This window comes from Pezoporus flaviventris, unplaced genomic scaffold (assembly GCF_033815535.1).
Source record: "Pezoporus flaviventris isolate CSIRO_AGI_PZ_B2104156 unplaced genomic scaffold, CSIRO_AGI_Pfla_v1 ptg000036l, whole genome shotgun sequence".
Classification (NCBI taxonomy): Eukaryota; Metazoa; Chordata; class Aves; order Psittaciformes; family Psittacidae; genus Pezoporus; species Pezoporus flaviventris.
Genome location: NW_026892584.1, coordinates 3,948,033 through 3,957,679, shown reverse-complemented (window position 1 = coordinate 3,957,679; position 9,647 = coordinate 3,948,033). Strand labels below are relative to the sequence as shown.

The window sequence follows — 9,647 nt, the reverse complement described above, 5'->3', positions numbered from 1 at the left end:
GTCCTGGCCAGCGCAAAACCCGCGCCGATCTGCCGCCGCACCGGCCCTCAGGCAGACACAACCGCGCCCCTCCAAACAGCTCCCGGCCGCCGCCGCGCCGGCAGGGGGCGGCAGAGACCGCGGAGAGGCCCTCGGCTCCTCACCAGCGCCGCTGGGAGCAGACCGGCGCTGGAAGGCACCGGGAGTGGTCACGCACAGCCACCGGCAGGGACGGGGTAAGCCACTCGGCACTCGCTGGAGTCAGCGAGGTGACAGATTGCTGTCGTGACAGACCCTTGTCGGAGACGGGAGGGCGAGTACAGACCAGAGGTACAGCGGGTGCGAGTCCCGCAGTCAGCACAGGGCCAGGGCACTGCGGCTCTCCCGGCCCGCTGGCAGCCGCAGGCAGGTGGGTCGGTGACCGCATAGAGACTGGCAAGTAGCTGCAGGCCGAACACACAAAATGGAAACATAGAGCCGTGGTACTGCGTGCTCCCGCCCGTCTACAGCCGGCACTGCTGAGGAGCTCAGCAGTGCCGACAGGACGGTGACCACATAGCTTTGTGAAGCACCACGTCGCATGTCTCCTGGGAAGACAGTTCCCACACACCTCTTCAAGGAATACGTTTCACTAAGTTAGCAAAGGCACTCACAAGTCCCTTCTGGGTAGTGGTGTTAACCGTGGCTGGAGAACAGCAGCAACCAGAGCTGGTGCCTACTGCTGTGGGGAGGAGGCACGCTAATGCTACTCAGACAGTGTGGTGCGAGGAGCCTGCCCCAGGCCGGGCTGGGAGACAACCAGGAAATCAGTGTGAGTAAGGTATATTTAGAGCCATCCCAGTATATGCAATTCAAAACATTTAATATAGTTTGAAACACAGGCCTCAGAACTGATGTATTAACTGCATAATAGCAGGAGGATTATGGATCGGACCCAACACTACCAGACTCCCACTGATTGCACTGAGCTTTGGAGCAGGCTTGGCGAGAGGTCGGTATCACCTGTAAGTCATGGGGGGCCATCGTTCTCTCAGACGCCATGTGAACTTGTTTTGACATCTGAAATGGAACATGGCCTATTTTCAACCCATACTAAGCCACTGAGGAATTAAAAAAAACAAAAGGCAACAGAAGGTGCATTGGTGTATCACAAAAGGAGCTGAACAATGCAGAGCAATCACAGAATCATAGAATGGTTTGTGTTGGAAGGGACCTTAAAGCTCATCCAGCCTCAACCCCCTGCCATGGGCAGGGACAACTTCCACCAGACCAGGTTGCTCCAAACCCTGTCCAATCTGGCCTTGAACACTGCCAGGGATGGGGCAGCCACAGCTTCTCTGGGCAACCTGTGCCAGGGCCTCACCACCCTCACAGGGAAGAACTTCTCCCTAATATCTCATCTAAATCTCCCCTCTGTCAGGTTAAAGCCATTCCCCCTTGTCCTGTCACTACAGACCCTTGTCAAAAGCCCCTCTTCGGCTTTTTTGTCAGCCCCTTTAGGCACTGGAAGCTGCTCTAAGCTCTCCTCAGAGCCTTCTCTTCTCCAGGCTGAACAACCCCAGCTCTCTTAGCCTGTCTTCATAAGGTAAGGTGGGATGAAGGTACCAAGTCAAATAGAGTGGAATGAAGAAACAGGGAAATCCTTCCTCCTAATACCTGTTAGAAAGGAGATCCTATTACTTCACTGTGGGCCTAAATCTTAGCGTAACCAGTGTGAGCATCTGTTCAAATTAGGAGCTCTAATGATGGAAAAGACTCACAGAAAAAATTACTTCTACACCAAGCAGGTTGGTAACAGAGGTACTGATAGAATATGAAATAAGAAAATCAGCAGTCGGCTTTTCTTTCCAGGAGGGAGGACTGGTAAATTACATTTTCACATTTTGTCATTAAAGATGTATTTGTGCAAATCCAAATGGGAAGGTCAAGTAAGTCATGCAAGAGTAGTTAAACAACAGTGCATGCATTCAGCAAAAGATCATAATACGAATTCCCAAGGAATAGTGTTAGCAATATTCTTTTCTCCCAATATTTTTCCTTCTCCTGTGTGGACCCTTCATTTTTCTCTTTGTTGTGGTTTAACCAGAACACTCTTACAATTATTCCAAAACCACAGCAACAGTGTCACATTGTGCTGAGCAGACAGCAAACTGTTCGTTCCCTGAATGGCCATCTCTTTCACACACGCAACTCCTCTAAGCTCTGTCACATTGCTGTAGGTGTAGCCAAATCTCTGACCTCAGCCTCTCCTGCTGTATCATGAGACAAGCCTGGAGCAGAGCATGCTGCTGAGCAGAGACAGGTAAGGGAAGCAGAGGGAATTTCTCAGAACAGAAGCATAAAGGCAGAACAGTAAACACACTCTGTACCCCACTTGATCACCATTGCTCCTTGCTACTGAACCTCTACAGAGTTTTTCACCAACTTAAGGAAATCAAAGAGGACTTCAAATTACAGAGCTTTAAGAATGACCATATTCCTACAGACTTACACTACAGAGAACAAATGAGATCCAAGTACCAAGTATCAGTAAATTATTAGCTAAAAGGTATGACTACCTAAAATGCTCTCAGGCACTTGATCTCCAAAAATGCACTAAATTAGCACAGAAAAACAGGCTTTCAAATACAAAATTGCAGTTATTAGGTCTACAAATAAGTCAGCTCAAGACACTGGCCCTTGCAACTGCAAAGACAGAGTAGCAGTCACCACAGAAAAGGTGGTTTTGCTCAATTACTCCTGATGAGAAGTAGCAATAAATGAAAACAAATAATGACATGTTTTATTCCAGTGGTCTACTGGTGGGCCATACTTTTTATGGATACAAATAAGGCTGCTGCTCCATGACCACCCCATCACATACACTCTACTCTCCACCACTTACGAGTGTTGCTCCCTGTGCACTACCTTCCCCCATTTTCTTACTTCTTACTTTATGATACTTACCAAGGTCTTTATGCTCCTCACTTCACCTAATATTCCAAGCCAGGAATCTTTCCTCCCAGAATTCATACTGCCCACTTTGTTCTTTCCTCTCCCAAATAACCTGGCCCACTCCTGGGAACCAGTACAGGTTGGGGGTTGACCTGCTGGACAGTAGTGAAGGGGAAAGAGGCCTGGGGGTCCTGGCGGATAGGAGGTTGACTATGAGCCAGCAATGTGCCCTTGTGGCCAAGAAGGCCAATGGCATTCTAGGGTGCATTAGAAAGGGTGTGGTTAGTAGGTCAAGAGAGATTCTCCTCCCCCTCTACTCTGCCTTGGTGAGGCCACATCTGGATTATTGTGTCCAGTTCTGGGCCCCACAGTTCAAGAAGGACAGGGAATTGCTTGAAAGAGTCCAGCACAGAGCCACAGAGATGATTAAGGGAATGGAACATCTCTCTTATGAGGAGAGGCCGAGGGAGCTGGGACTCTTTAGCTTGGAGGAGACTGAGGGGTGACCTCATCAATGTTTACAAATATGTAAAGAGTGAGTGTCAGGATGATGGAGCTAGGTTTTTTTCAGTGATGTCCAGTGATAGGACAAGGGGCAATGGGTGTAAACTGGAGCACAGGAGGTTCCATGTGAACCTCAGGAAAAATTTCTTTACTGTGAGAGTGACAGATCACTGGAACAGGTTGCCCAGGGGGGTTGTGGAGTCTCCTACATTGGAGATATTCAAGGCCCGCCTGGACAAGTTCCTGTGTGATGTACTCTAGGTTACCCTGCTCTTGCAGGGGGGTTGGACTAGATGATCTTTTGAGGTCCCTTCCAACCCTTAGGATTCTGTGATTCTGTGAAATGCAGATCCTAGTGTTGTCTTGGACACTGCAGACCATAGGAGCTGTGAACTGTTGTTACACGTAGGCACAAATCGGTGCATGTCAGCTGCTCTTCAGGAGGTGGCTAACCTTTCTGTGAAAGAGGTATAACCTTGGGTTTGCCACAACAGACCATGTGGCACAGCTGGTCTTACAGTTTATCATAGCTGCAATTTTGCCTGTTTTCAGTTTATATAAAATGCTGAAGAAACCTCATTTCTTAGCACAACTGAAACTGTAAGAAGCAACATCATACGTGCGTACTTGTGATACACTTTTCACCTTCTGACTACAGCCTATCAAAACTATCTGTGGGACTTACTCCAGCATTCTCCAGCCCACTGGGAAATGGGAACATGCACCAGACCAAACACATGGTTACAAGATAGTCTCTTTGGCAGGAAAATACTGCAATCATGGGCAGGATCTCTTAAAGAATTCTCCCTTCAAATATTGGGGATCTTCTCTCTCAACAAGTGAAACACTGGTCAAGGGGAAATGATTGAGGAAGTTCCTGGGTTTGGATTTGCTTTTAGCCTCCACTATGTTCTTCAATCATTTGGAGATAGTCATTAGATCGGCATCAACTTTCCAGTTCCTGCATTCTGTAAATCAGCCAGAACTCCCCTTGACCTTGGTGGGAGGTTTGCATGATTAAAGCCAGCAGAAGAGAGACAGGAATGAAAAATCACATACAGGAGCCTTACTCTTCTTTTTTTAAGAAAAAAAAAAGTATTTCTAGTGATGAGAAATCTTTTCTACTCCTAAGGGCAAACTTTGAAAGTGAAATAACTGTTACACGCGTATATCCTATTATTTGTTAACAGGTTTCACACAAATAACTTGCTCAAGTCACTTTGAAACATTTCCTTTAATATACGAACACAGGAGATAGATTAAAAGCATGCAAGCCTCCTACTGAATGCCAGAGGCTCTGGAACACTGAACTTAGCACTGTGTAAAATTATCTCTCTTCAAAAGAATTTTCTACTGAACAGATTGAAAAGGAAAAGGGAGGCAGGAGCCAAATAATGCTAGAGAGAATTCAAGTCAATTCCATTACACATTCATATTGATCCTGTTCATACCACTCTCCACTCATCAAACAAACTCAGGTTTCAAACACAGCCAGCCACACCTGGCTATGAAAGATGCTCCAGTGTTGTGGAAATGGGCCACGAAAGGGCAATAGGTGCCAAAGGAGCAGCTGCGGGAGTCACTGCCTCAACACCCATGGCCTGCACCAGCTCCTTAGGGTCTGTAGTGGTGCAGCAAGGGCAGTGGTGGGAAAGGTGACAGCACCTCCAGCTTCAGGGCACAAAGCTGACCCCCTCTGTTACCTGGGCTAGAGCTGCTAGCCCAACACCCCTCAACTCAGGCAAGTCCATCACCAAAAAGATGGCTTTCAAAGGCACAAGTGAGACTTGGATATGAAGAGCCGGTGCATTTTTCAAACTTGCCTGGTTTATTCCTACATCCTTGCTCTCTCTGTAAGAAGCGCAGTTGTTCTCCCAGCACACCTTTAGCTAGTCTCACTCCTACAGGGTATACATCTCTAACTATGCAGTAACCAGCCTGACAAGACCTTGGCCCCGGCTGTGACCTTTCTAGAGCTGTATTTACCGGAAGGCCTCCAACCCACCATTTGGAAACCATAATTAGCCCTACAAATAAAGAAAACTGTGTATAACAGAAAGTTTGAGGAAATTACTCAACAAATTCTGCACTTGGTTTCATTTAAATCCTTGGATTAAGTTTTCACACAAATCCACTCTCATTAAAGATAGTGACAGCTTTGTAGGTATCTAGATGTTCCTATCATACTGATCATTGTGTTATACCAGGGCACAGAGCTGCAGGTAGGCTCCACTTCTCAGGATTTAGTCTGATGTATTTTAAGAACCTCACTGTCAAACACTCTGATACAGGATTTCGGCTTCCTTTCAACTTTTAGCCAAAAGGCTTCATATCACTAACTTGGACTGCAAAATGAGTAAGCATGTATTCTAATAAGGGAAAGATGAGACCTGAATTTCTCCTAGGCTATGAAGATTGGAGGATTGTGCCATATTGCTCTGAGCATCTCCAGCTATCCTTGAAGCCTGTGGCAGCAACCCAAGATTTCTTTGGATCAAGCCTTCACTCATTCAGAAGGTAATTCTCCTGGGATTTTCAATACTGTCAGAGCCTTCCCTTCTTGTTCTTTCTCTTTTTTGTTATTTCTTAAAAACCAAATCACAGCAATGAGTTCATTTTCTTTTCTTTTTTTTTAATTGATTTGTTTGCCTTGTTATTTTATAGAGCACCTTTCATAGTCCACAGTAGGAGTGGTTCAGTGGAGCTAGAACATGCATAGCAGTGGCCAAGAAGCATGTTAGGAGACTGGATACCCAAAGCAGAGAGCTATAAGCAGTAAGCAACCTGACAAGTCTGAGGCTGTCTATGAGTAGCACATTGAATACTGACAAGCAAAAACAGACTTCAAGCTGTCAGGAGTGCTAAAACTCTAGGATGGAGAAGAGTCACTTAACTTTTAATGTTCAAAGGTTGTTTTTCCTTCCTCATTTCTATGTTAAGAAACACTGCCAAAAACAGTGACTGATGCTGGTACAAGTAGGACAGAAATGAAACGGAGGAATAAAAGACTGAAAAGAATGGAAGACTTGCCATAAAAATGTGGGATTTAAAATCTTTCTTTCTTTCTTTCAGGTTTTTCTTTCAGTTCAAATAGTACCAGTTTACACAGTGCTTTCTACTTAAAAACAAGTAGCTGACAGTCTTAGAGTTAAAAGTGCATTTTATCATGATAAATGAAATCAAGTTAAGTTTCCTTGCTAAAACAAAGCACACAGGATTCAAAGGTTGCCATGAATTACTACAACAGCAAACTGTAAATAATGCTTCAAAACTTCAAAAAGTTGTCTGGACCAAATCTTAGGCTGACGTAAGTCATCATAGCTTTAAGACATTAATTATCTTTAAGCTACTAAAAATCTGATTTATGGTAAATATTCCTAGTAGAAGTAACAGACTTTATAAGTTTGCTGCATATAAAAGCCAAATTAACTATATTTATTATTACATGTACTAATTAGTGATACATAAGTCTCAAGCACTCCCTACATGTAAAATATATATGCTCCATTACAACAGCAGCCTTTTCAGTTGGTAAATATTAAATCATTAAAAAATTATGACTCTTCAGTCATTAATGGCTGGTCAACAGGAAACACTATAAACATGGCCTGCTGGTGTTATTTTTTCCAACTGAATGGTCAGCTTTTGACAACTGACTTTACGAGCACGCAGTGCAAATGCATGCAAGGCATCCAGTGATCAACTGCCGGCAGAATCTACACCCACCTCAAAAGCCCCATGAGACTCCCTAAGAACCGTTTATAAAGCAAAGGACAAGACTGGAGGCTTTTTACAATAACAAGAGAATTACAATGCAGTGGTCCACTGCAGCACAAGGAGCTGAAGATGGATAGACTATCATTCTTTCCTGAATGACAAGTAAATGAGGCAGATACAATCTCACTTTTACTACAGCTGTCAATTTGTCAGGTAACCTGAAAAATCTCTTGTGCAAAAAGCACAGCATTATTCAGAAGGGCAGGCACATTAACAATGTCTTTCCACTTGTTGTATGTGATACCTGCACAGTTTTGCAAGGATTTAGGCCTTCTAAAAACTTGGTTGCCACTACACAGACACAGGCTCTAGATATGGTCCCCCTTTTCTGCCAGGATCATTCACTGTTTTAACAGTGCTGTGTCAAGTTTTGTTTTTATCAGCCTTGCTGTCACTTCCTTTAAAACAAAACTCCAGAAACTGACATATCCAACTGATTTTCTTGACATCGCCTGAATTTTTCTTTTCTTATTTTCCTTGCACTGCACTTGCTGTCATTTTTCCGTTGCTTTCACTATGATTTAATACTTACGGCTTAGCTAGGGATCATGCTAACTTATTAAGCAGAAGGAAAAGATAAAGCAAAAACTTTTTTTCCTCTTTTTGTTTTTTTTAAATAGTGTAACAAGCACTGAACAATTCAGGTGTCTGCTACAATGTCATTTTTCAAGTCATTTTTCAGACCTCTGCTGGGCCATACTGAGGGAAAGCAAGCATGTCCTTAGATCACACCACCTTCCTGGGACTCTCAGGAAACCCATGTTTCAAAGAATAACACACCCTCTTTCCCTACTGCATACACCCAACTACAGGGCTTTTTCCTTATTACTTTAACCTAGCTTCCTTTCTCACGTTGTGTACTACCACTCAATTTTTTTTCCACCAGCTTAAAAGTTGCATCTCATTTTATTTTATGTCCATGGAACCCATCCAGGACATATCTGCTCAAGGGAAAGAACAGCATCATTGAAATCATCTTGTTTTCTAAAGACTTCTGGCCTCTGGACCTAATCCAGTTGCTACAGTTAATATCAGAATAGGGTCAGAGGCCACATGAATATTCACAGTCTATATCTAGCTTCATATTCTCTTTAGTCCTTTGCAGTATTTTTTGTTGAAATCATTTGTAAAGCATCCTTATTTATTCATCTATGAATTTTATTTATTCACTTGAACTACTCACAAAGGCTTGGATCAAGTTAGGCTAATATTATGGTGGTTTGCCAAAAATATGAGAAAAATGTTTAGAAATGGGTCAAAAGATGCAAATGTCTTGAAGTAATAATACAAAAGTTCAGAAGAAAGGCTTTGGGAATGGTTTCTGCAAAAGATCACAACCAGACAGAATGAGGCTGGAGAATATAATAATCTCACAGTCAGTAAGGAGGATTTCATTATACATGAAAAGGAGATTACACTTCTTACATGTGGATTCATAACTACATATTTAAACATTTATCTAAATACAATATATGCTATAAAGGCTGAAATCATAGAATCATAGAACAGTTAGGGTTGGAAAGGACCTTAAGATCATCAAGTTCCAACCCCCCTCCCATGGGCAGGGACACCTCACACTAAATCATATCACCCAAGGCCTCATCCAACCTGGTCTTGAACACCGCCAGGGGTGGAGCATTCACAACTTCCCTGGGCAACCCATTCCAGTGCCTCACCACCCTAACAGGAAAGAATTTCCTCCTTATATCCAATCTAAACTTCCCCTGAATATAATCCTTTACATTTAATCTTAGTAGAAAAGCAAATCTTTCAGAAGCAAATACTTGAAATAATAAAAGGTGGCATTCTGACAGGCAGTCCAATGATTCTGTGATATTCCAACAAATACTTAGTTGAGAAAAACTACCAATTTCAACAATCCACTGTTAATCTTCCTATGCTTCCATGATTATAACTAACTCTTCCTTGAACAACATACAGTATTGCACATCTTATTGCCAGTGACAGATTGTCTGTATCTAGAGTTTCCAGTATGCATGCAACAGGCTTCAAAAAAATAGTCAGGCTCAGAAAACGTAGTACAGGAAAATCTCGGAGCATATAAAAGCTTGACATATGTGGATAATTGATAGCAGACAGAATGCAATGGCCAAAAGCAGCACAGGCTGTTGCCAGAAGGCACATGGCAGCTTCACTACCGCTGCAGCATCTCTCCACATTGAATAGAAAAGTATAGTAGATTCAAGGGAAATGGCAGGCAAATTGGGAAGTTTTCCAGAACCAGATTTACTATCAACTATTGATCTTACAAACAGAACAGGTAAAAAGTTCTGTTCTTGCTTTTAAGTGCATTTCTAGGACAGACCTCAAAATCAAGTAATTTCATGGTAATACTGAAAATACTTAAAGTTCTATTCATTCCAACACTAAGAATTTCTTTGTTCTCGTTCTAATCTGTCAAACTATCTTACTGCAATAATGCATTTTGATTT

General features: G+C 43.1%; 1 long non-coding RNA gene across 1 annotated transcript; it reads left to right on the top strand.

The window, feature by feature from the left end:
* Positions 1-505: 505 nt before the first annotated feature.
* On the top strand, positions 506-6,219 carry LOC133274737 (uncharacterized). Its single transcript, XR_009745223.1, has 3 exons — positions 506-970; positions 5,823-5,934; positions 6,084-6,219. It is a non-coding gene; the product is annotated as an uncharacterized LOC133274737 (long non-coding RNA).
* The last annotated feature ends 3,428 nt before the right edge of the window (positions 6,220-9,647 follow it).